A 27,894-nucleotide genomic window follows, 5' to 3' on the forward strand; every position below is an offset into this window, starting at 1 on the left:
CTGTTGCAGCTCACTTGGGGAGTGAAACATAGGATGGAAGATCTTCCTCTCTGTCTCTCCTCCTCTCTGTATATCTGACTTTGTAATAAAATAAATAAAAAATCTAAAAAAAAAAAAAAAAAGTCCCGTCTTCTGCAACTCACGGACTCCAGACGCTTAATATCAGATATGATCTGATGATGTCAATCCTACAGAGCTGCTTCAAACATACATCCACGTACCTTGTGCGAGTTCTCTTCTGCCAAGACCACAGGCCAAGCAGAGGACACTGTCACACACAGGGCACTTTGAAAACCTCTCTGAATCTGTGAAAGAGGGGGCTATCAAAATGGTTCAAGTCACCTGGAAAGGGTGTGAGAAGATTTACAACAACCTGGGAAGATTGCCCTGGCGATGCATTCCTAGTATTTCAGTGTCTCAGAAACAGCAGGAAGAGGAGCTAATCTGCATTGCTTAGGGCTTACACAAATGTTTCCTCATCACTTACTAAGGAAGGTATTATCTGTAACTATGAAACAGTAGGCTTGCAAAAGAAAATAAGCAGAAGCATTATATTCTTAAAATTGTAGCTATGCCCCCACCAGCATGAACTGGAACTGGGTGCAGACCAGGCCATGCTAGGCTACAGCACCCACCAGTAAATGCTGAGATGAGGTGGGCCATGACAGACTGGAACTTAGCACACACCAGTACACATGAGACTCGGGGTGAGGAGTAATAGCCTGATGGGAGTGGTGGGGCAGTGTGGGCTCCCCTGCTGGGCCACTGCTCCCACTGGTGAGTGTAAGAACTGGGACTGAGGTCAAACTGGGCCAGGCAGGGCTACAACACCTGTTGACATGCATGTGAACTGGGCTGAAGGAGAGCCAGCCTGGGCTAACCAACTGTACCCACTGCTGCATGCATAAGCCAGAATAGGTGCAGGTTGGTTGGGCTTTGTTGTAGCATCACCTGGCAAATCCTTTCCAACTAAACTACAGAACCACCTGGAAAGTACAAGACCCAGAACTGTATATGCCCAGTAGGGAAACTGTGGACACCTCTATGATGGGCTGCAACTAACACTGGTAAACATGAGAACCAGGTCTAGGGGAGGACCTGGCTAGAGAGGTGGTGGCATGCACTGGCAAGAGTGTGGGCTGGATCATGGGGTCAGTTGGGTTGAACTAGGATCCAATACCCATTGCCGTACACGAGAGATGGATGGGATGTGGGACAGACCAGAACAGTCTGTTGCACAAACTGGCAAGCACAGGAACCAGCGCTGGGGGCAGACCTGGTGGGTTACTGAGGGTCACTCCAACTAAGCTGCAGCTCCCACTGGTGTACATGAGGGCAGAGTGTGCAGTGGGCAAGGTTGGTCTGGGCCACTGCTTCTACTGGTTTGCATAAGAGACATGGCTGGAGACAAAACTGGGCCAGCAATTGCAATTACCAGTGTGTGCATAAGCTGATATGGGTAATAGACTGAGCCAGACCCCATATTGGCAAGCACACACAAGAGACAGATCTAGGATCACCTCAGACGAGGTGTTTCTTTGGGGATCCCCACAAGAGAACCGCTGGACTCATAATTCCAACCATGGGGAGACTCACAGGATCTGTGAACTAACCAGAGAGTGCATGTGTCAGAACTGGGCCTCTTCATCGGCTATGATGGAGCAGGGGACAGCATGCTCAGATGCATATGGAGAATATGGCAGACCTCTGGAGCCTGCAGAAGACATCTAGTGTCATAGCAGAGCAAGGAAGACAGAACAAATTGGACAACTCTCCAAGCCAAGCAATGACAGCAAACACTGGGCGAATGGAGACTCTAAGGTAGATTATGTGAGCCAATGGACCTTGGAAGGATTTCCTCATCCTTGGATCTGCGAGTCAACAGCATTTCAGAACTATCAAAACCATGTGAGCAGAACTCTTAAGAACATACTCTGTATTGGAGACCCTGGGATGACATCAGGGGGCTATTCCCCATCCCCAGGTACTGAGGAGGTTGGGAGACTGGATGCAGCCTTCTTGACTTTCTCCCTTTTGATTTGTATCCTTTGATCACTTTTTCCTGCCTTATAACTCTCAGTAAAAGTTCTAGGCAAGACCTAGGCAAAGATCAGGACTTTATTGAGTAGCAGTGGCAAGACTCGGCATCCCCGTCTGGTTCTGAATATGCCTTTAACTTTTCCCCACTCATTATATGATGCTAGCAATGGATTTTTCATATATTGCCTTGATTCTCTGATGCATAATCTTCTATATCCAAATTACTTATGGTGTTTGTCATGAAATTTCTCGTTCTCTGAATTCATTGGGATAATCATATGGTTTTTATCCTTCAGTTTATCAATGTGATGTATTACACGCATGGATTTCTAGATGTTGAACAATTCCTGCATAACAGGAATACATCCCACTTGTTCTGAGTAAATGATTTTTAGATTAGCTGATATGTTGAGGATTTCTGCATCTCTGTCCAACAGGAGATTGGCCTATAGTTCTCTTTGTTGCACCTTTTTTTGGCTTTGCAAATAAGGTGGTGCTGGACTCAAAAGGAGTTTGGGAAGACTCCCTCTCTTTAAATTGTTATTTGAATAGTTTCAGACAAATTGTAATCAATTTTTCTTGAAAAGTGCAATCGAATGAGTTGATCCACGTATGGTCCAACCATTCAACTCCTGGAGATACAATCAAATGAAATGAAATCTGCATTCAAGTGAGTGACCTGCAATCCCATTATTTACAGTAGCACAATTCACAACACATCAGAACAACCCAAATGCCCATCAACAGAGGAATGAACAGAGCAACTATGGTACATATACTCACTGGAATACTACTCAGCCATATAAAGATGAAATTGTACATTTGCAACAAAATAACCCCAGCTGGAAACCATTATGCTTAGTGAAGTAAACCAGTTCCAAAAGCACGAATATAATACTTCTACCCAATATAAGACAGCCAATATGCAAAGAACATATATATGGGTTGTACAAGCAAGAACAGCATGCAATATACAATACAACTCTCTACTCCAAAACAAAACACTCCAATGAAACTCACAAATATACCTTTAAATTATGATATTATGATACTAGGTTTTCTACCTCTGCCTATACTTACCATTCATGACACATTTAAATATCAGCAAGCCAAATTTCTAACTTGTACAAAGGGACTATACTATCATGACAACATGAGGCCAAATGGAAGGAGGAAAAAATAGGGAGGGAGGCTAGAGAATAAGGAGAAGCCCCTACACTTTCAAAACTGCATAAATTTAAACATATTTTTAATTATAACTAAAAAAAAATTTAAGATTCATTTATTCTTATTGCAAAGTCAGATATACAGAGAGGAGGAAAGACAGAGAGGAAGATCTTCCATCTGATCATTCACTCCCCAAGTGACCGCAATGGCCAGAGCTGCTCCGATCCAAAGCCAGGAGCCAGGAACTTTCTCCAGGTCCCCCATGCGGGTACAAGGTCCCAAAGCTTTGGGCCATTCTTGACTGCTTTTCCAGGCCACAAGCAGGGAGCTGGATGGGAAGCAGGGCTGCCAGAATTAGAACAGGTGCCCATATGAGATTCCGGCGCATTTAAAGTGAGGACTTTAGCCACTATGCCACCGTATCAGGCCCATAGCTATAATTTATTCTTATTTTTAAAAAGTAAATCTTTAAATTTTTATTGGACAGGAAGATTTTACAAAGAGAAGCAGATACAGAAAGATCTTCTATCCACTGCTTCACTCCCCATGTGGCCACAACGGACAGAGCGGAGTCAATCCAAAGCCTGGAGCCAGAAACTTATTCTGAGTCTCCTACACAGGTGCAGGGGGCCCCAAGGCCTGGACCATCCTGTACTGCTTTTCCACTCCACAAGAACGGAGCTGGATGGGACGTGGAGCACCCAGGGCATGAACCAGCACCCAAATGGGATCTCAGCGCATGCAAGGTGAGGATCTAGCCCCTAACACAAAATGTCAGGCCCAAAAATATAAGCTTTAAGGAAAATTAAAATAAAAGTGCAGGTCTAAGCATGTGAATGGGAACCTCTACCCCACTGGCCGTTTTTGGCTTGTGGGGCAGGGGGCGGGGAAAGCAGCAGCCAGCAACATCTTGGCTAATAGGCCAGGGCACCAACGGAGCCGAACTGCGCCAGCTGACTGCCCGACGACTGCCCGACTTTGAGGGTGTGGAATTACTGCCTAGGGACATCAATGGATCAGGCCACCATAAGTGTAGGTGAGGAATGAATCCTGAGGGACTCCCAACAACAAGGTCACTGTACTTGCAGGTAAGCAAGGGAACTGACAGCTGGTGGTTTGGAAGGGAGAGACCGGAAGATCTGTATGGGTCAGATTAACGCACAGCCCATATGGGAGTCCTGAGTAGGTAGGCTTGTTAGCACGGAACACCAGCTCACATGAAAGCTACGGCTGAGGGCCTGTCTAGCAGGACTAGATTCCAGTACCTGACTGTTCGAATAGGGAACGGGTCACATTAGGCAGGACCATGACCCTAACCAGCATGTAAGAGAACCGGGTCCAAGGGTAGATTCTGCAGGGAATATGTGGACCAAACCCTGTGGAAATACATGTCCCGCTGGTTAGCTTAAGAGTTGGGATGGTGATGGGCTGAGCTAGGGATGACCATGGAATCCGCCAACACTCACAGGTACTAGGGCCAAGAATAGGCTGGGCAGTTCCGGACTGCATTGCAGCACCTGCTTATATATCCTAAAACAAGGTGTGGGGCTGGGCAGGCTGCAATCCTGACCAGCTAATACAAACGCCAAGATCAGGCTATGCTGGGCAAGGGCCTAGTGCCCAATGGCATGTGTAAGATATATATCTGGGAGTGGGCAGAGTGTGGGAACTTGGAAAACTCCCCTAGTGGGTCATAGCTCCCACTGATGAACATGTGGCCCAAGCCTGAAGGTTGGGCAGGCTGGGCAAGGTAGCTACTACTGTTGGCAAGTGTGTGGGTTAGTTTTGGAAGGGGACAGACTGGGCAGAGCAAGTGCAAAAGTCAGGTTAGAGCGCAGGTCATGCCAGGCTAGGCTGTCACACCTACCGGTTTGTATGAGCCAGGGATGGGAGCAGACTAGGCAGGGACAAGTTGCAGCACCTGCCAGCAAGAGTTGGGATGGGAGGTAGGCCGGGTCAGGCCAGGCTACAGCATCCAAAGGCAAAGGTCAAGACAGGTGAGGGACTATGTCAAGCTGGGTCAGAGCAACCACTGGCACGCGCAAGATATATGGCTGGGAACAGGCCTGGTTGGGGAGGTAATGAGACACCCTGGCTGGGCTGTAGTTCCCACTGATTAATGTGAGGACTGTTATATGGTCTGGACATGGCTGCAGTGTCCCTCAGCACAAGTGTGGACTGGGTCTGTCATGCACCAGACTGGGTTAGACTCCAGCACCCACTGCTGCTCATGAGAAACAGGATAAGTGTAGGACAGGCTGGGCTAGGTCTCTGTCCCTGCTGAGCCATGTGTGAGCTGTGTCTGGGTGTGGACCAGGCTTGGTTGGGCTGTAACAGCCAACAGTAGAACAGGAAAGGGTGAAGCCTGGTCAGGAAAGGCCACTGTTCCTGCTAGGACAGGAGGTGGACTAAGTAGGGCTTACGATGGGTGTGAGATCTGACATTGGGAAAGGTTCTGATGAAGGAACTTGGGGAACTCCTCTGTGGGGACACAGTCCCTGCAAGTGAACAAAGAATCATGATAGGAGGGCCTAGCAGCTAAAGTGCTCACCTTGCATGTGCCAGGAACCCATTTGAGTGCCGTTCTAATTCCAATAGCCCTGCTTCTCATCCAGCTCTCTGCTTGTGGCCTGGGAAAGCAGTCGAGAACGGCCCAAAGCCTTAGCACCCTGCACATGCGTGGGAGACCCAGAAGAGGCTCTGGGCTCCTGGTTTTGGATCAGCTCATCTCTGGCTGTTGCAGCTGCTTGGGGAACGAATCAATGGATGGAAGATCTTCCTCTCTCTCTCTCTCCTCTCTATATATCTGACTTTCGTAAAAATAAAATAAATCTTTAAAAAAAAAATCATGATAGGGAGCAGCCCAGACCAGACTAGGTAATGGTACCCACCAGCATACATTTGGCTCAGGTCGGGGGAGAAGCATGCTGGGCCAGTTCACATCACCTCTGGTGAATCCAAGCACCAGAAAGGAGTGTGGATCAGGCTGGGTCGGGCTGCAGTACAAGCCAGTTCACATGAGGGCCAGGTTTGGGGCCGGCTGGGCTAGGCTAGGCTAGGCTGTAGCCCTCACCACCATGAGCTGGAATGGGGTGTAAGCCGGACCCAGCCACACTACAGCAGCCACTGCTAAATGCCATAATCAAAAGTAAGTTTCATAAGATTGTAGGATCGCCACATTGTTACCAAAGAATGAAAGGTTAATATTCAGCTCAAGAAACCAATCATAAGGCAGACTGCTATGAAGGCACACAGAATTTTAATCCTTCCAGAAAAAGATTACTCCAGGGAGAAACAGATACATAATTTCTGAACATAAATAGAGAATAAGTGTAAGAATAGTAAAGCGAATAAGATAGACTACAGCAATATGCTACATATTTGTATACAACCAAAATTCTTATGCTGAACTTCTAATTCTCAAAGAGGTGGAGCATAGATTCTCTCCTGCATTCTGCCGTGTGATGTTACAACGCAACATCATCCATTTGCAACCTAGAAGAGCATATTGGACCATACCGCCATCATGCTGAAACCCCAATTAGGTTTCTCACCCTAGAACCATGAAAAGCAAATTTCTGCTTATAAGACACCCAGTCTTTGTCTACATTCTGTATAACACCCTTGAAGAAGATAACTATACAGAGAAAGTACTAATGCACTAAAAAACCCACACCTGGAACTCCTCTAAGTGCCTCTCACAGTGCTGGCAATACAAAGAAAGGGAAATGGCATGGACCATTCCTGTAGAAGTCTCATTGTCTAACGGTGGACTTAAATTATGTAACTGAGGGGAACCCATCCCAACCAGTAACAATATCTCCCAGCCAAGATGCAAAGCTAGATAACCTGGGGAACCTAAAGCAGAACTGTGAGACCGGCCCCTCCTGGTCTCTTCTTTCTAAGTGTCTCACCCCTTAGCATCACTCCTCCCCTGACCAGGTACAACAAATGAGCCAAAGATACTGTTCTGCTTCATAGTCAAATAAGAAACAAGAGGGGCATCCATGACCTATCACATTGTATTTAACCCAGGACTAGAACGAGTCCTCCTGCTTTCCTGGGGCAGCCCTTTAGAGGTGCTGTGAATCCTACCTAGGTGGACCCAGTTCCATTAGCTCGTTTACCAAATTGAGAGAATGGAGAGCAGCTACAGTAGAAAGATTCCAGCAGCAGATCAACAAGGCAGGAGTCGGATAGGCTGCCATTTAAAGTGAAGTTAGAATAAGAATCTGACACCGCACAGGGCAACAAAGTGGTCACATTCTTTGAGCTGCCATACATCACTCCTACCCTTGCTTTTCTTAACACTCACAATTATAAAATATTAAAATATTTTCAAACAAAAGCCAACGTACTCAGAAACTATATTTCTTGTTTCTTCCATCTATAGATATTTGTTGTCATGAAAGACATGTGGTGGAAATCATGGCCTCCTGTTCAGAATGGTGACCAAGTAACTAGCATCCAGGGTTACCCTAGTCTTCCAGGGTATTGTATAACACAGTGCACTGCACCAATCTCCACTTGTTCTGGGCTCCAATACTTGACTGCAGGCTACTCCGCCATCAGTGTTCACACAGTAAAACAAAGAAGATTTGGGCATCTTGTTGCCTGCCTGTAAAACATCTTTATTCAAGTTACATTCGAAAATCTTTCTGATTATGATACTAAAATTAAAAATCGACCTAATTATTGAGAATATACTGCAATAAATCTTTTCATAGCATCAATATTCTCACAGCCTTTTATATATTTCCTCAAGAAACAGCCAAAATCCACAACACTCAGACAGCCAGGAAAGGTTCAAGTCAAAGAATGTAGATTTTAGTCCTACTCCTACCTTCTTCTTTTTTTTTTTTTTTAGAAATTTTTTAAAGATTTATTAATTTTTATTACAAAATCAGATAAACAGAGAGGAGGAGAGAGAGGAAGACTTCCGTCTGATGATTTACTCCCCAAGTGACCACAATGGCCAGAGCTGCTCCAGTCCGAAGCCAGGAGCCAGGAACTTCCTCCAGGTCTCCCACACGGGTGCACTCGCGTGCTGAGAGGCTGGATGGCGGGCAGCAGGCTCACCCCCTCTGGCAATGGGGTACTAGAGGAATCTGTGGGGGAGACCACGCAATATCTCTCTTCCTTTCATGTTTTTCTTTGAAATTTTACAAAAACATAATTTCAGTCCACTTTAAATGAACCTATTTTTCACACCCCGAGAAGAAAGAAAATTATCTCAACATGCTGACTGATAGAGCTACGGTACTCAAGGTGTGGTTACAGAAGTTGTAACAATGGCAAACAGAGGATGACTCAACAACGAGGGACACATCAGTTCTGACGTTCAATAACTTTATCAGCAAGAATACGCGTACAGCACTGTGGCGAACACCCATTAGAGGGGACCCCAGTGTCTACGGCCATACCACCCTGAACGCGCCCCATCTCGTCTGATCTTGGAAGCTAAGCAGGGTCAGGCCTCGTTAGTACTTGGATGGGAGAGAGGACACCAGTATCCTGTAAAGCAGGTATTACGACTGCTATCCTAAAACTTAAGGGAAAAAAAAAAAAAAGGCTGGAAGATATGAAATACTTGTTCTACAATCTGACAGAGACTGGAAGGAAAAGCTGACCTACCAGATCAATCAAAACATAAATGGTCATTAAAAACGGAAAAAGGCATGCTATGCTGGGAGAATAGAACAGGATCAGTTTGGGTAAAGCAGAAGTTTGTAAATAGAAAAATAAAACAAGATTCGGAAAAGGATAGTGCAGTTAATCTATGCAGCCTCCAGGCCTCTGATACTCAACAGGCATTTTGTCCTACAGCCAGCTAGGAGCCCCAGAACTCTGAAAATAAGAGAAAGACAGGCAAACAGACTAGTAGGTCTAAAAAAGATAACAGGGTCAATGGAAAAAAAACTACAGAGAGAGTATGGAAAAACACAAGAAAGAACAAAAACTTAAAATACAGGACTGTACTAATATGCAGAATTGGTATCACAAAGTAAAAACATTATTTTCTAAGCAAAGAACTTCTAAATATTGTATCATTTAAAGCTTGGCAATATTGTACAAATGTCAAAATTAAAACTTTCTAAAGCGATCTATACAGTTCTTCCCAGTGGGAAAGGGACAGTTTCTGATAGGTAGTATCTCTTTCCCTGTCCAGAATTAGCCCTCCAAGCAGGTGAGCTAGTTAGGATGAAACCCAAGTGAGGATATCGTATCGGCCCCAGTTTCCCTTCCTTGAAGGATGAAAGCCAAAGTTAACTGGGGAGTGGGGAGAAGAGGGCAAGGGGGGAAAGAGTGCCGGGCTTTCAGAGAAAGGGCTAGGAAGTTTGGCTCCATGCTCTGACTTACAGAAAAAAAGACTTCTCAACTAGGTATTTCAGCCCGAAGTCCTCAAACATCCATAGCCAAAGTCCTTGTCCCCTCTCTGCCACTCAATGGCTATTTAGCACCCAACTACCTCACAGAGAGTAATCAATGTCAAAACGGGATTCAAGGATTCAAAAACTTGAGTTCCTATATCCTGGACAAAATAAATACTTTCACCATGGCTACATAATCTTCAGGGATGGGCCACACACTGATTCCTGATTCTAGGAGAATTTTATTTTGTTTAAAAAAAAATGTACGTATGCAAAAATCTGCATTAGTTCTTTAATTTGCATGTAAGACTTAGTGCTTCCTGGAAATTAAAATTAAAAGATCCTAATCTCCCAGCAATATACAGTTAACTATATATAATCTTCCTGTTCAGAAGCAACATGGATATAATATAAAAATTAACTGGATAGAATTCTGGTTTTTTTCTTTTCTCTCTTCAGAGAGAATAGGGATCTTCTCAGAATCAGAAAACCGGGAGCAAATCATTCATTTCTGCTCCTTTCCTCTCACCAATCCTATCCGCCTTTCAGAAAGAAATCACTGGTTGATTTCACTCAGCAACTGACGCAGCCCAAAGGAACACCTTCTCTTTGGACTCTATTTCTTTTATTTTATTTTATGAAACAATCCCACCGTCTCTGAAATTTCCCTTACCCTCTCCCGCAGATTCTTCCTCCACACTGATTTCCCCCGTATTATAACAATAGTATAGTCCTTCACAAGCAGTCATAAATCCATCCTTCTGCTGTTTAAGTGCGTCCTGACACTGCAGGTACGGACGATGGCAGAGGGTCCAGCATCCGGTTCTCAAGATCTATCCGGCAGTTTCACTCGGAGTCCATCTCTGGAAGCAGAGATGCCTACTGCGCTGTATCTTCAGAGCTGGATATGGTAGTCTCTACTTACACAGTTACTATACTGTGTAAATGAAAAGCCATAAAACAAAATCAACAACAGGAAGAAAATTTTTAAAAATTTACAACACCATGAAGTTAAATAATGTGCTACTGGATGACCTCTGTGTTGGTGAAGAAATGAAAAAGAAAATAAAAAAACCTTCTTGGAGGAAATGATGCTACTATATGACCGATGAGTCAGGGCAACCTTCATGCAGCCCTTTAAATGTAAGATCAGCAGCCCTTTAAGTACTGTTTTTGCTGCAGCTCATGGATTTTGATAGTTTTGTTTTCGTTTTCATGTCTTGGCCTCTCTTCTAAAACAAGCTACAAAGGAATAAGAAAATATTGAGTCTCTACATGTGGTATCACTTTTATCCAACTGCCTGCTTAGAGAGCAATGTTAGAGCCGTAAACGAATTCATTGAAATGATGGATTGTCTGTGCTGCCATGGATCACCCCACTCACAGGTGTTCAGATCCAAAAAACGCTGGGACCATTATTTTTACCCTGATAGAGAATCATAAACAAAGATGGAGCCTTCCGAAATACCAGAATGTATTCCCTTATAAAGTCGTACTCTATTACTGACAAAAATCAAATTAACAAACAAGGGGGTTCACAGGGAATGAACAAAACATACATAAAAATTTTTAAGTCAATTTTGTAAGACAGTAATCGCAAAAATATCAACATTTATACAGGATTCACTTTTAGAGTAGCAAGTGAAGTCATTTTTATTAGAACTGAAGTCTTACAAACCCAGATGCTGAACACCACTTGTCAAAAATGTCAAAACATCTTTCAACATTTAAACATTCACCTAGCCATTATTCCAGGAAAGCAAGCTAAAAGAATCACTTGACAAATGAAAACTTTAAAAGATACCTGTGCGGCATATATAACTTTATACTCCCTGTCATCCAACCCAGCAATTTTCCAAACTTTCCATTCTAGGATACAAACAGATTTATTAAATAAAAGAACAAACTTTCTTTTCACAAAATCTAGTACAAAACATGCAGGCTTTATGAATAATTTTCCAATGCTTCATTATACACCTAAACCACAAATACTGTTTATATTAACTGCAGGGATTAAGAACACAGGGTCCTTCAGGAGGAGGCTTATCCCAACCCTGAAGACTCGGATCCTCACCAAGGACTATCAGTACGGGCACCAAGGACTACATCCCAACTGCCAAGGAGACCACGGGGAATTGGAGTGCCTTCGGAGGCCGAGAACTCCGAGGTCACCCAACCCTGTTTGGATCTACCACATGGGATGGAAGAAGCCCAAATCCTTCCTCACAGGATCCAGGGTCATCGGAACAACAGCCAGGAACCCTGAGGGATCTCAGAAACAGAAGAACAGCAAACTTCCTTCGGGACTAGGGAGAGGAGCCTTTTCTGGTCCTTACTTAGTTCCAACTTTGGATCCCCACCCTCTCTTGCAATGACCATCAGGGTCGCGCCGCAGCGCTCCCCCCGCCCAAAAAGAATAGAATAGATAGAGAAATACAAGGAAAGCTTAGAACCAAACAGGAAATAATCAGCGTGGATCCACATATACCTTGCTGGGTAGAACACAAAGATTAGTTACTCCTCACTAAGGTATTGAAGATTTCTCTGCATACCCCTCCTAAAACTGTTCTGCACCTCAACTGTTGAGAAACGTCTTGTTAGATTTATAAGCCAGTTTAGACTATTCTAAAATCTACCAAGTTCAGCAAAATTATGTGTCAACACAATAAACTGCTAAATACTAAAATGAAAAATAGACAAGAAAGAGCTGAATAGTAGCCACTTTAGGTGTATAGCAGCCGGTTCTATGTACAAACAAAAATTGAAGGGTCAATGAAGTAGTCACACGATGTGGTTAAGAACTTGCATTATTTTAACATATTGGTTACTTGATACCATGTCAATTAATTCCATAATGTTGTAAATTGTTCTTGATGTTGTGTTGGGGCTTCTAATTGATCAGGATGATATTCTGCCAGCTCTGCCTTCAGACCAGAGAAGGTCTCCCCAAGAAACTGTGGAATTTATCTGGACAATAAGATGCTGGACTCTATGCTTGGTATATGTTAGAAAAGAAAGAATCTTGACTGAATTTGAACTGTAATACTGCACCAAGGTGGAGTAATCCATCGTGGGGGGAGGGCACGGGGAGGGGTTGAGGGAATCCCTGAGCCTATGAAACTGTGTCACATAATGCAATGTAATTTAAAAAATTTTTAAAAATCTGTATAAAAAAAAAAAAGAACACAGGGTCCTTACAATACAGTAAGGTCTCAGGTTTCATCAGTCCACTCCTCCACTGCTCCCTCCAGGGAAACTGCCAAGAACACCATCCTCCCCAGCAAATGGCCCTAGGTCATAGCGTTTAGATCAAGAGAAAGCACCATGCCTCTAAGATCGCGTGCTATAACAGTGTTGGTCAACAGACAGAGCCAATTGTGCCTTTTTTCCTCTTGTGGAGATTGGTCTACATACAAATCGTAAGTAAGCACAATAAGGAAGAGTGCGAAGAAGCAGTCCCAATGATTCAAAATTAGAATGCAGAGCAGTGTTAAGGTGGACAAGTAAAACAGACTGACCAAGTATTGGCAGCACAGGTGTACTGAATGCAGTTGCACTAGACAGTGAACAATTCTCCTGTTCCTGAGGTAAGACAGGCATCTGCAAGGTCTAGTCAGACTACTCTCTCATTCTGCAAAGCGCTTGGAGTTCTTCCCAGACCCTCTACATGACTGATACTGTTTTGTTTTTCACGTATTCTTACTTAAACCGATTTTCTAATTGTACTTGAGTTTCCATTCTTGAAATGAAAATAGTTTGCACAGACTCAATTAGGATGTCCCAATGTGTTCTCAGGTCATCAATCTCAGGTCATCTAACAATCTCAGGTCATCTAATAACCGACACATAACTTCAGGAGCTATTTGTCAATATTTACAAACAGAAAGAAAAGAGCGGGCAAAACCTACTTCCCTTGAATTATCTTCAACCTGCTGGTGTATTTTTTTTTTTTCTCTCAGGAGATCAGCGCAACAAGTAGACTATTGAGTAAATGCAGAAACATTAGCCACAGGGAATCAAGACTGGCAATACACCATTTTGTGAGAATCATGGTAGCCAGCCTCTCTGCTTTCTGTGGCAGACCCTCTGACTTCTGCATTGATCTTACGTCTTGTTAAAACAAGTCTTAAAGTAGTAAAACTTGATTTTTCTGGATACTTCTAGCTCCCAACAGCACTGCCAGCATTGGAAATGTAATGTCTTCTTATAAACTTTTGAGCTACATCTTCAGAGCACCTATACCTTTACTCCTCCCTGTCCAAAAAAAAGAAAATATATATATATATATTTTATATATATATATATCAAATTCATTTTTCTAGCAGTCAATATTTCACAATCATAAGAATTTTGCAATGGGATAGGACATCTTGGTTGACACATGGCTTGGTCAGAGTAACAAGAGCACTTAGTTACCAAAGGTATTAAGTGCCCCACAGTTAACAGGAAAGTGCTACAAGGAACCATTCTACCAAAAGGCTAATAAAACCTACTTCCAGAAAACTGGGTTCCCTCCAAGATTCCAGGCAACAAAAGAGGGAGAAATAAGGGAACACACAGAAAACTTACAATAACATCACGCATTTATTTAGTGAGAAGCTAGAAGCTTTTCCATTAATACCAAGAACAGTGCAAGGATGTTCCCCAACTACTCTTCAACACTGTACTGGAGGTCCTAGCTACTACCATAAGAAAAGAAAAAGTACACAAATTTTTTTAAAAAAAAAACTAAAATAATCTTTGTTCACACATGAACATATAGAAAAACAAAAAAATATTGTAAAAACTCTTAAAACCAATAAGAGATTATAGTAAAACTGCAGGATATAAGGCTAACATAAACAAAAAAAATAAATAGGCTTTGTATGCACAAACATTATCATGGCCGAGAAAGAACTCAGAAGATCAATACTATTCACAATAGCTGCTAAAAAAATCTGAAGCAGCTTTGGATAAATTTAACCAAGGAAATGAAATATCTCTACAGTCACATTAGGAAAGAAAGAGAAAATGCAAAAAAATGGAAAAATCTTCCATGCTCATAGATTGTAAGAATTAATATAATCAAACTGTCCGTACTACTCAAAGCAATTTAGATTCAATGTGAACTCAACCAAAATTTTTTTTTAAAAGTTCTTGGGTCTGAAAAATTGATCCCAAAATACCTATGGAATGACAAGAAACTCCCAAACAAGCACAGCAATCCTAAACGATAAAGCAAGAGACATTACAATACCAGTTTTCAGGACATGTTACAAGGCTCTCTGAAACATGTCAAAAAAATGAGAACACAACTCAAAAACTGGGAGAAAATGTTTGCAAAAAAATTTAATAAGGGACTGCTACAGAAAATATGAAAAAAAGAAAAAAACATTTACAATGTGCTAATAATAATAATTTTATTTTAAAAATAAGCCAAAGGCCCTATGAACAGACATCTCATCAAAGATACAGATGTCAAATACGCATGAGAAGACATTCTAAACCATTTTTTCAGAAAATGCAAATTAAATGATGAAATTCAGAAAACTGACAATACCACATGATGATAACAACTGGGAAGCAACAAAAACTGTGATTCATTACTGATAAGAATGGAAGAGAGTGCAGCAGTTTTGCACAAAATAAAACACCTTTACCATAAGATCCTGGCTATTTATTCAAAGTAACTGAAAGCTTACACCCACACAAAAATTTATACATGGATTGTTTATAGCAGCTGTATACATAACTACCAAAACTTGGAAAAGAGCCAAGATATCGCAGCAGGTGAACGGATAACTAAATGCAGTACATCCAGACAATGGCAAATAATTTCATGCTTTTTAAAAATTTAAAGAGTTCTCATTCTATCAAAAGACATGGAGGAAACTTAACACGTATCACTAAGTGAAAGAAACCCACCTGAAAAGATACCATTCGTATGGTTCCAACTATATGACAATTTGGAATCAGCCAAAGCACAGAGACAAAAACAGTTACCAGGGAGCTATGAACACGCAGAGCACAGAGGATCTTCCTGCAAGTGAAAACATCCTGAAGCCTTGTGGCAGGTAAAGTTGCCGACCACAACAGCAAATCAGATGTCGTGTTGGTTCGAGTCCCAGCTGCTCCAACTCCAAGCTGATGTACCTGGGGAAGCAGTGCAAGACGGCCCAAGTTTTTGGCTCCTGGATCCAAGACAGGCCATCTTTGCAGCAATTTGGGAAGTCAATCAGATGAATGAAAGATCTCTCGTGCTCTCTGTAAGCTCTACCCTTCAAATAAATAAAAAAATAATCCTTAAAAGAAAATACTCTAGCACTATATTGATAGCCACATCATTAGACATCGGTCCAAATGCAAGAATGTCATACGGTGAACCTTACCATGGAATTTGGATTATTCTGATGCGAAGAGTACGTGATGTGTAAAGTGTGTTCATTAATCATAACAAATACATCACTCTGGCCCGGCGGCATGGCCTAGTGGCTAGTCGTCGCCTTGAACGCCCCGGGGATCCCATAGGGGCGCCGGTTCTAACCCCGGCAGCTCCACTTCCCATCCAGCTCCCTGCTTGTGGCCTGGGAAAGCAGTCGAGGACGGCCCAATGCATTGGGACACTGCACCCGCGTGGGAGACCTGGAAGAGGTTCCAGGTTCCCGGCATCGGATCGGCGCGCACCGGCCGCTGCGGCTCACTTGGGGAGTGAATCATCGGTTGGAAGATCTTCCTCTCTGTCTCTCCTCCTCTCTGTATATCTAACTTTGTAATAAAATAAATCTTAAAAAAAAAAAAAACAAATATACCACTCTGAGGTGATTGCTAACCCAAGAAAGCTATGCATGTATGGGAGCAAAGAGTATTTAGGAAATCTCTACACCTTCCTTTCACTTTTATTTGAATCTGAAATTGCTCAAATAAAGTCTTTTAATAGTTAGGAAGATAGAAAGTGAATAAGCAACAAACACATCACGTCAGAAATGCATCCTTCAAATTAAGCATGTCCAAGAGTCAATTCCAGGCCCCATGCGACTCATTTCCCTTCAGCAATGGTATTAATGGCTCAACAATTCATTCTCTCTCCCTCTACCATTCAAAACAGACTTGGGATCAGTTAGCTCAAATTACATCTTTTAAAATTTGTGGCTTAATTTTCAACTCTTTTCATTTGCTCAAATTAGAATTTCTGAGCAACTAATACTGCTAAAACTAATAGATAACATCCACTGAAAATCCTTCCATGGTGCTAAAGAGCATTTTACTAAATTTGTGCTTTAATATGCCTACTAAAATTTTTCTTTTGAGACCAATTCTTTTTTCTTCTTTTTCTATTTTAACTTTATGATACAATTACATAGGATCAGGGATTTCTGCTACCCTCTCCCCAAGCTCTCTCACCCCCCCACACACATTGATTTCCCTCATATTATTACAGTATAGTTCTTCACAGGCAGTCTTAAGTCCATCATTCTGCTATTTAAGTGTATTCCAACACTGAAGGTCCAGACAATGGCAGAAAGTCCAGCATCCTATCATAAAGATCTATCCAACAGTTTCATTGGGAGTCCCCCTTTCATTTAGAAGCAGAGATGCATACTTCACTGTATCTTCACATCTGGATATAACAGCCTCTATTGCACAGCTACTATACATTCCCTAAATGAAAAACCATAAGACGAAATCAACAACAAAGAAAACAATTGAAAACTTACAACACCATAGAGTTAAACACCATGCTAGTGAACAACCAAAGTGTCACTGAAGAAATGAAAAAGAAAACAAAAAAAGCCTTTTTGGACAAAATGACGCTACTGTCTGATTTATGAGTCAGTGAAGAATTTAATCAGAGAAAAAAACTATTCTGAAGAAATGAAAATAAAAACAAAATATCAAAACCCATGAACTGCTGCAAAAACAGTATTGAAAGGCCTATGGATCTTATAATTTGCATGAAGACTATCTTATAACAGAATATATGATATTTTTCCTTTGGGGACTGACTTATTTTGCTGAGCACAATGGTCTCTCGTTGGGACCATCTAGTTGCAAACAGTAGAATTTCATTCTTTTTAATGGATGAATAGTATCCATGCAGTAGATGTGCCACAGTTTCTTCAACCACTCCTCTTTGGATGGGCATCTGGGTTGTTTCCATGTCTTTGATACTACAGACTGTGCTGCTGTAAATACAGGAGTACAGAGCCCTTTCTAATATGCAGATTTCATTTCCTTTGGATATATTCCTAGGAATGGGATAGCAGGGACATACGGCAGGATTATCTGCAGTTCTGTAAACACTAGGACCAATTCTTCATAGACTAACTCTTCGGAAGTTAAGTTTTTGAACTATATGCTCTCATAAAACACATATTTGCATCAAGTTAGGGCTTGAAAAGAAGTGAGAGTAAATTCTTTCACTACCTCTTCCAGACTCTACAAAAGACTCTAGGCAGCATCCAAAGAGATGCCTGACAGTGTGGAGAGACCTAATGGAAAGAGGCTGCTCAGCAGCCTTAGATTAATGGGCAACAATGGACCCTTGGCCCTTTCTATAGCAAATGATACCACAGCAAGGTAAAAAGTCTAGTAAGACATACTATCAGAGTGGTATTATTACTAATGTTGGTTTCTGAAAACCCACTTTATAGGTAAAACAGTACCACTAGAACTTTCCTTAGTGACTGACATATTCCATATGTGGCGCTCACCACAGACTAGGTTAAAGAGAACTTGAAATGTAACTAGCATGATTTAAGAACTGAATGTCAATTTTAACTAATGTAAACACTAACAGTCACATGTCACTAGAGGCTACCATAACAGACAATGCAGGAAAAAGCTTAGAATGTGATGTAGAAAAATGAGATATGACATGACCACAGAACAATTTTATATATTGTGATTACATGGAAAATACTTTCTCAGTGCCCGTCTCTCCACATACAAACACAATTTGTTTTTTTGGGTTTAAGATTTAGTTATTTTCATTGGAAAAGCAGAATTGCAGAGAGCAGGAAATTTAGAAAGAAAGATTCTCCATTAGCCAGTTCACTCCCCAAATGGCTTCAGCAGCCAGAACTGTAGCTGACCTGAAGCCAGGAGGCAAGAGCCTCCTCTGGGTCTCCCGCACGGATGCAGGATCCCAACAACTTGCATCATCCTCCACTGCCTTCCCAGGCCACAAGCAGGGAGCTGGATCAGAAGTGGGGCAGCAGGGACACGAACCAGTGCCCATATGGGATCCCAGTGCTTGCAAGGAAAGGACTAACCAATTGAGCCATCACACCAGCCCCCAATGCACTAAATCAGAAACTGCCAGACGGTGTTTTCTAGTTGTACCATTCATTAGACACAGGTGTGACTCATTAGGCCTACTCTCTGAGATTCTGATTCATAAATGTGTGTTTCTCTTAACACTCAGCTCATTCCTAGTCCACCCATCACACTTTGAGTAGCAATAAAATGAAAACTTCAACATTCCGGGATGGTATCATGGCAGAGAAGGTTGAGTTGCTGCCTGCAACACCAGCATCCCTTATGGGCACCAGTCCCAATCCTGGCTGTCCAACTCGTAATCCAGCTTCCAGCTCCTTCCTAACAGCCTGGGGAAAGCAGCAGAAGATGGCACAAGAATTTGGACGACTGTCACTCCCAGATGAAGCTCTTAGCTCCTGGCTTTGGCCAGGCACTCGTGGACATTTTGGGTGTAAGCCACTGCAAGATCTCCCCCTGTATCTTCCCCACTCTCTCTCGATTAACTCCAACTTTCAAATAAATAATCTTTAAAAGGATAAAAATGTCAGCATTCAATGCTAGCTTACTCCTAATTGGAGCTTAATTCGCTCGCCACTTTTCTTCTCTTCAAAGTACAAAAAAAATCTTCCTAAAACATTCTTACAAGTTTTGCTTAGCACCTAGGACTATAAGCATAACAGAATGCAAGCAAAGCTATCTATTGAACATGCCTTCTCCCAGCATTAAGCCAAAGGCAAGGTGTACTTGCTAACAATTTTTTTTTTTCTGAAAATCAAATAATCACAGGGACCAGAAACAGAGGGAGAAGATTCTAAATCAGCCAAGACACTTTATGATCTCACAATCCCTCTACCAGCCCTAACTTAAGAGTTGTGCTGGGACCTCCTACTAAAGATATAGATTATCTCTGGTCTATATCAGGATTATGGCCTCATTATTACAAAACAGTATTAGAGAGTATCAAAAGAGCATGTGTTAGGGGTAGGCACTAACCCGAGTGGCCAAGATGCCAGTCAGTTAGGGGCGGGCACTAACCCAAGTGGCTAAGATGCCAGTCAGGATATCCTCATTTCATGTGTGCTTGCATGCAAATCCTGGGTCAGTTCCTGATTCCAGCCTCCTGTTAATGCACACCCCGGTAGGTAGTACTTGGTTTAGTCCCTGCCACTCACGTAGGCAGCCTCAACTGAGGTCCCAGCTCCCAGCTTCAGCAGACCCCCTCCCTAGCACGACAATCAACTGAAATAAACCAGGTCTCTTTCAACCTCTCTGTCTCTCAAAAAAAATTTTTTTTCTAAAACATATATCACTCAAAGGACAGGCATTAAAAAACAAGCTCTTTCCATGAAAGTCAAATTGTAAAGTCTCTGGAATTAAAACAGATTCTCTTCAAACATTCTCTGGTCTTAATATTTGCAAAAACTAAGTCAGCAGTCAATGGGAGTATGTTTTACTTTGGGGGGGGTGGTTACTCCTTTATGTCCTCTGTTGCAATTACAGAAGAATGACTTTAAAATGAAGAGACCATCCTACCAAATACAGCTTCCTTGACTGTTCTGAACAGACCTCTTGCTGCTCATCCACTCTCCCCTTCCTTAACTTTCCAAAGGAGAGTTTTCCTCCAGAGAATACCGTGGTCATCAATCAGAATATGCTGCCTTCAAGTAAAACTCAGAACCAAGTACTCTTCATAATTTCCCACACCACTAACCCTTCGACCTTCTTCAAACTTCCACTGTCCCCCAGTTACCACCATCACAAGGATGAAGGGTGATCCTTGTGTCCTGGCAATCTGGGGGGACAAGTATTATATCTTACCATTTACTAACTCTAAGCAGAGTGTCTGTACATCACTTCCTTAGACTAATGTGTATCTATTTGACAAGCAGAGAAATAAGCACAATTAAGTTAAATTAAGCTAAATGATTAAAATATAACCCAGAGAAACTCAAAGGCAATATATCCCTTCAGTATTGCTTCTCAACCAGGGGCAATTTTTGTTTCTCAAGGGACATTCAACAATGTGTACAGGTATTTTTGGTTGTCACAACTGCGGAAGGAATTTCTGGCAATCGTTCAATACAGGTAAAGGGTACTGATAAGCATTCTGCAACACACAGAACATTTCACACAAGAACTGTCTTACTCAAAACGTCAACAGCGAAGGCAGAGAAAGCCTGTTCCACCAGCATCTCTAGCATTACTCTTTTGGCTCCTGATCAACAAAGAATGGCTGCCTTTACAATTTGGTCATTCACGATACTTACATAGAAACAAGCCGTCAAGTGCTACTTCCAACACGCTATACATTTCTAGACTTTTTTCATATTTTACATCATTTTTATTTGAAAGGAAGAGTTAAAAGGACAGAGACGGGCAGAATGAGAGATCCTTCATCTTCTAGCTCACTCCCAAAATTCCTATGACAGCTAAGAATGTGCCAAGCCAAAGCCAGATGCCTATAACTCAATCTGGATTTCCACAAGTGGGTGACAGGGACCCAAGTGCTTCCAGTATCAACACTGCCTGTTAAGGCAGATATCAGCAAGAAGATGGAATTAGACACAGAGCCAGAAATCAAAACAGGCAGCAGGCATTCTGATATGGAATGCGAGCCTTCCAAGTAGCATATTAAACATTGAAACAAATGCCTGCCCCATGCTACACTTTCTAGCTAGTTTTAAAACAAAGACTAGGAAGGAGGCAAGAAGGAAAATGAAGCAATCTTGACAGATTCCAGTTCCTTTCTGTAACAAAGCCTAGAGAAGGCCATTGGCAATCTTCAGGCCAAGTCATGGCCTACATCTAATTGCTTACCCAGACTCAACTCTAGGCACGTTTTGTAGCCATCTTCTTCCTGTCTCATTGACCTCCACACATGTAAATAACTCCAAAGCGATATGATGTACATTTGAAGGAACCTCAAGAGACCGACAGCCCTTGGTTGTCCATTTTGTTCAGTAAGTAGTACTCATTTCTGACCCACAGAAGGTAGCTAGAACAGCAGCCCATCTGGGTGTCCTGAGCTTGAGTAATGGTACATAAGTCAGTGAAGAATCCACAGAATTGGACTGAGGTATTTAAGACAACCCATCATCCAGTCTTACAGTTCAATGCTATTTTTTAGCTTCCTAATCCTCTTCCTCAGCCATTTCTTAGCTCTGCTTAGATACATATCAGTCATAATTTTCTCAAATCTTTAGTTCGAGCTTTACAAATTAGAGACCTCAGAAAAGAAGTAATGGCTTTTCACCCATTCCTGCATGAATTGCCAACCAAACACCAAGCAGGGTGCACCAAGCAATGAATTATTCCTCCTGATCTTTAGCATAAATCAAGCCTTAGCGTAAATTAAAACTTGAAGCCAGCTTTGGTTTGATGTTTCTAATATCTACGTGTATTACACTAAGGGCTACAAGTACAGCTGCATGTACTGGTAGTGGACATGTGACAATGGATAAAATAAACTAGAATGGGCAGAATACAGTGCTTTCGTCATGCTATTATACTGGTGAAACTGGGAATCTTCAAATCTGTTAAGTTATTCCTTTCAATGAAAAAATAACGAAGGAAAAGCTAAGCAAAGTCATCTGTGGAAAAAGAAAAGGTGGTAGGCAAATGAAATGCAAGCAAGGACAGCTAATATGATATGGCAACAAGTAAAACTCAACTCTAATGTGGACCTCAACAAAGACCAACACAACCTCTCCCATAAAATCATACCTCATTTCCATAAATCACAAAGCAATTAACATTTTCCAGGATGCAATATTCCCATACAGAGATTCCATCCCATCAGCTTATTCATGGTTCTCTTCTTAACTTAAGCAGCCTCTCTCACACAGGGCATCCTAAGATGCATTGATTCTAAGAGGGTGGTGAACCAGGAGCCTCTACAACACAGCAAAACCTGAAAGACAGGAGGGAATGCCCTTGCCTTACCCTGACGCAGAGGGTGTAGAAACCTTCAAACACATGTGCATCCTCACGACCCACAGGCTCTGCAGCTTTTCACAGCTCACTTACTGCTGCATGTTGGACCACAACCAATTGATCACCAACTGCCAAAGACAAAAATTAAATAATGCATTAAAGCAACAGACTCACAACTTCAAGTCCTGAAACCCGACTCAAGTGAATTTGAAAGAGCAAAAAGCATAATCCATAGACCCAAACAGGTATGAGTACAATGGCCAGAACACAACAAGAAGTTTATTTTTGGCTCCTGTTTGCATACTGAGCCAGTAAGCAGGTTTGTCGGAAAGGGAGTCCTAATGTAGTAATTAAGACCCTCCGTTTGATGAAAGTTCTACCATCTTTAACATAAGATTCCTAGGGCAATGATGTGACATAGTAGGATTATTTGGAGGACAAGCACTGTAATGTAGCAGGTACAGCTGCCACCTGCATCCCATATTAGTACTGTTTCCTGTTCCAGCTGTTCCACTTCTGATCAGCTTCCTTTTAATGGCAGGTAGCAGAAGATGGCCCAGGTATTTGGGCCCTGCCACTTATATGGGAGACCACATGAAGCCTCTGACTTCAGCCTGGCCTAGTGCTGGCTGTCACAGCCACCTTGGGAGACAGCCAGCAAACAGAGGACCAGCCTTTCTGCTTTCCCTCTCTTTCTTTAGAGAAATCTGGGGGAGAGGGGATGTCATCACTTTGGACAGCCATATCCCATAGGAGATTCAAAATCCCATACTGGATCCAAGTCCTAGCTCCACTTGTAATCGAGCTTCCTCCTAATGTGTACCTTGGGAGAGATGGCAGGAAATGGCTTACATACTTAAGTACCTAACTGCCACCTATGTGGGAAACCCAGATTTAGTTCTGGGCTCCTGGCCTCAGCCCAGCACAACAACAGCTGTTGTGAATATCTGGAAAATGAACGAGCAAATGGGAGATACCTCTCTTCATCAGTCTCTGGATCACTCACCCACTCATATTCTCTCTCTCTCTCTCTCTCTCTCTCTCTCTCTCTCTCTCTCTCTCTCTTCCCCTCCTTTTTCCCCCCTCCCTCCCTTCTTTGCCGTCTCTCTACTTCCTAGACTTTCAAATGCACAAAAAACAACATAATTTCCAAGGTTGACCTAGGGATCTTCTTCATTCCAGCAAGCTAGGAACGAAAAGGACCACAGAAAAGCCTGCCAGCATATGCTCTTTTCAGTGGTCTCCCAAGTCCCCAGAAGATCACATTTGCATTCATGTTGCTGATACTTAAAACTCAGGCATTCAGTCAAACGTACCCACTTGGGCTGGTGGACAGCTGGCAGTTTCTATAAGAGAGACAGCCCAACCCAATTAGGAAGACAGCATCATGCTGTCACAGGATTTGGGAATGAAAAAGATTCTAAGTGATCACTGCCCTCTCCCCTCATTTTCCAAACAAACTGAAAGAAGTCAATGATACTGTCCAAATTTCACAATAATTCAGCAGTGTCCTGGGATTGGAATGTAGAAATCCAACATTGTCTTCCATTATTACATAAACTCAACTTACAACTTCTAAAAAAAGAGAAGCAATTTTTACTGTTTTGCTACAACAACCATGAGTATTACTCTGACCCACAGCCAAAATCTACCAGAGTCACCATGGTACCAAACACAGGCACGGTATCACAGGGCACAAACCAAGAGATACTGCAGCAAACGCTCTTTAACCAACAGTGACCACCCATCCCCAAAAGTAATATTTCATGATCAAAAATAAGACTTGTTCAAGTTTTATTTGTGTTTACAAAGTAACTTCTGCGTGCCTTCTGTCAAAAATAAGAGCTTTTACTTCTAATATAGGTAAATTCTCAAGTATTCATATTTGTGGATGATTAGAAAAAGACAGAACTTACAACTAAAACAGAAGTCAGAAATACAGCCAAGGAGGAGTAGCAGTTTTTATCGATAAACATTGGGCACAAAAAAAGGAACCTAAAAATACTTTTTCTTTAATCCCTGACATATAAATCATTTTGCATCTCTGAGTTAAGGGTTCCTATGAGCTTATAGAACATGAGATGCAGTTCAGAAATGACAGACAGGAGTGAAGATTCCCAAGTCATATATTGGAAAGGCATTGACTACTAAAATCCAATCAGACTGTGGCACAAGGGAGGCTCTTAGTAAGCCTATCATACCCAATAATGTAATATGAATTTGAAAGTGAGTGAAATTAGAAGACAGCATTTACCAAGCAAGGAATGCTAAATGGACACCATTACTTACATATCCATTATATATTTAAGATGGACAAAATACTATTATTAGGTTGTCACTTAGCAGGAAATTTTAAACTTTAATAAAGATAATAACTCTCCCAAGCACTTCCATAGGTTTGCTCCTGCACTACACCCCAATTTTGCTTCTATCATAATGTCAGCTACTCAATTAAGAATTCTCCCATTCTGCCAATATTCTCCCGTTCTGCCAATTTTCCAGAACCTCTTCCTATGATGTTGTCTTATTTTTTTGTGCTATGAATTCTTTCGGTAGTCAACTAATTCCCAGAATAATGTGTTAAACATATAAGACAAGACATGTAATATTACAAAGGAAGTAGGTGATACGGAAATATTCTCCTATCCATGTTGAGTTTGTGTTGTCCATGGACTCAATTTAAGAAAATCTATCTGGTCAGTGGATGACTCAAGATGATGAAAGTTTTTTTTTTTTTTTTTACAAGAAACCAAGCAGGTTTTCAAAAACCAAAGATGCACGGTGAGCAATATTGCCACAGGTTTAAAAGAAAGTGATTTGCATATTTGTTCAAATATTTTACTTTAAAACCAGAACCAGATGGTTTATAAGCAAATTTTACCAACTTTTCAGGAACTCATCATTTTGATAGTATAAGGACTATGAGAAAAAAAAATAGGGGCACCCAATGTCATACTATAAGACTAGCATAACTCTGAAATCAGAACTAGAAAAGAGATGTATATGGTGGAAAATTTCCAAGTGCATTTCTTTTATGAGAAATTCCTCAAAGAAATATTTTTACAATAAGGATAAAGGAATAAATGCCAGCTTACACTTATAATAGTAAAAGTTCAATAATTTTACTGCTAGAAAGTATTCAAATGCAACTCACAATACAAGCAGGTTGAAGGAGAAAACTATTTTCTCACCGGATGAATAAAAAAAAAAGAAAGAAAGTGATTTGCAAATAGAACCTGATTTTGAATTTCTGCCTGAACTCAAAGCTATTCATGTTGTGGCTTTCAAGGCCTGTATTAAGGAATTCATCAGAGAATTTTCTTGGCCCCAGCTATGTAGACATAGCATATTCTTAGGTCCTGACAGCAGGTGGAAAAATGTAGCCTGGGGGATGGGACCTAGTCCTCTATTTCTCTGATAAAAAACTATCTCTGTTGGCCTGGTCAAGTCATTGAGCTGAGCTGAAACCATATTAAATGAGAAAGTTAAATTAAGCCAGCTTCACAGATTCTTCCAACTCTAAACTGTTGAGATTCTAAAACAACGCCCAATTTCTTCTAAGATTTATGTATTTATTGGGATATCAAAGTTACACACAGAGAGACAAAGGAAGAAAGGAAGATCTTCCATCCATTGGTTCACTTCCAGAATGGCATAACAGACAGAACTAGATCAGACCAAAGCCAGGAATTTTATCTATGTTTCCCGCATAGGTGGCAGAGCCCAAGCCTCTTGGACCATCAGCAGAGAGCTGAATTGGTAGTGGAACAGCTAGGACACAAACCAGCACCTACATAGGATGCTACTATGACAGACTACTCACCCACTAAGCCACAATCCCAGGGACAAGTGCAATCATCTCTTTTCGGAAGCATGTATTTATGTATTTGAAGAGTTCCAGAGAGCGAGAGACAGAGACCAATCTTCCCTCCATTGCTTCACTCCCCAGAGGGCCACAATGTCCGCAGTGACCTGGTCCAAAGTCAGGAACAAGGAGCTTCTTGCAGGTCTCCCACGTGGGTAGCAGGGGCCCAAGCACTTGAGCCATCATTGGTTACTTTTCCCAGGCCATTAAGTGGGAGCTGCATCAAAGTGGAGTAGCCAGGATGCAAACCAATGTCCACACGGGATGCCAGCACTGCAGGTGGTAGCTTTATCCACTCTACCACAACTCTTATCCCCATGGCCAATCATTTCTTAGGGAAGTTACCATTACTAAGAATTGCTTTCTCACTATCCTCACAGTATGAAAAAAAAAAAATACCTTCTAAATGAGAACTTTTGGAATCTCCTAACCACAGAACCTTAGGTTAGATTTGGAAGCAATTTTAAGGACATTCACCACATCAATCCTCTATACAGGTAAGAAAAATGAAGTCCAGCAGGTTGAGAATTGTGTTCACATAATGAAGCAACACTCACAGAGTGATGTTGATTACTGTTGTTCACAGACTGCTGTTTCTAGCCCCCAGAAAGGATCAGTTCGGGTAGTAAAAACCACTTGTCAGTTCATTTGAAGCGACAGAAATAAACCCCAAAGAGTTGAGCCACAGGGATGGAACTGCACAGGGAAGCAGGTGCTGGGATAATAACACGGAGAAGCAGCATCCTACACCTGAGCCAGAGGCAATGATGAGACCCTCAGTGTACACCACAGCCTCCTCAGTGCTGACAACACACCCACCTCCCTGAAAGCACAGGTCCAGAAAACCAGCCAGAGAACAAAGAACAATTATCTCAAAAAAAAAAAAAAAAAAAGATGAATGAAACCTGGCAAAAAGGACCAATGAAAGAATCAAGTTTTGTATTAAACAGTCTTAAAAGGCAAGCATCGACCACAGAGACCTGGATTGAGGCCCCAGCTCCCAGCTTCAGCAGGGTCTGCCCCAGCCTGTAGGAAACACTTGCGAAATGAGCCAGCAGTGAAAACAGCAGCTTTGACCATGTGTGTGTGCATCTTCAAATTTTGTAACTCACATGTGTATTTCCATAATGCCATCATGTATACAGATGTACATACAAATAACTGAACATGATGATGATTTCGGAATTTCAACCAAGCCATAAGTTTCAACGACGAGTTGAATTAACCAACAATTTGCATGTCAAATGCTTTTGAAACCTATGCCATGATGCTCGTCAGCTT

The 27,894-nt window shown here is 41.9% G+C and overlaps 2 protein-coding genes across 3 annotated transcripts in view; both read right to left on the reverse strand.

Moving 5' to 3' along the window:
* SLC22A14 (solute carrier family 22 member 14) overlaps positions 1–27,894 on the reverse strand; it is a 980,905-nt gene that overhangs the window by 511,528 nt on the left and 441,483 nt on the right. The gene's annotated exons all lie outside the window — the stretch shown is intronic.
* Positions 1–27,894, reverse strand: part of TMEM108 (transmembrane protein 108) — a 295,366-nt gene that overhangs the window by 264,923 nt on the left and 2,549 nt on the right. Inside the window, exon 2 of the mRNA XM_058657207.1 lies at positions 22,758–22,876. The gene's annotated coding sequence lies outside the window, so the exon portion shown is untranslated. The remainder of the gene's footprint in view (positions 1–22,757; positions 22,877–27,894) is intronic.

The sequence above is a fragment of the Ochotona princeps genome, chromosome 30 (genome assembly GCF_030435755.1).
Source record: "Ochotona princeps isolate mOchPri1 chromosome 30, mOchPri1.hap1, whole genome shotgun sequence".
Lineage (NCBI taxonomy): Eukaryota > Metazoa > Chordata > Mammalia > Lagomorpha > Ochotonidae > Ochotona > Ochotona princeps.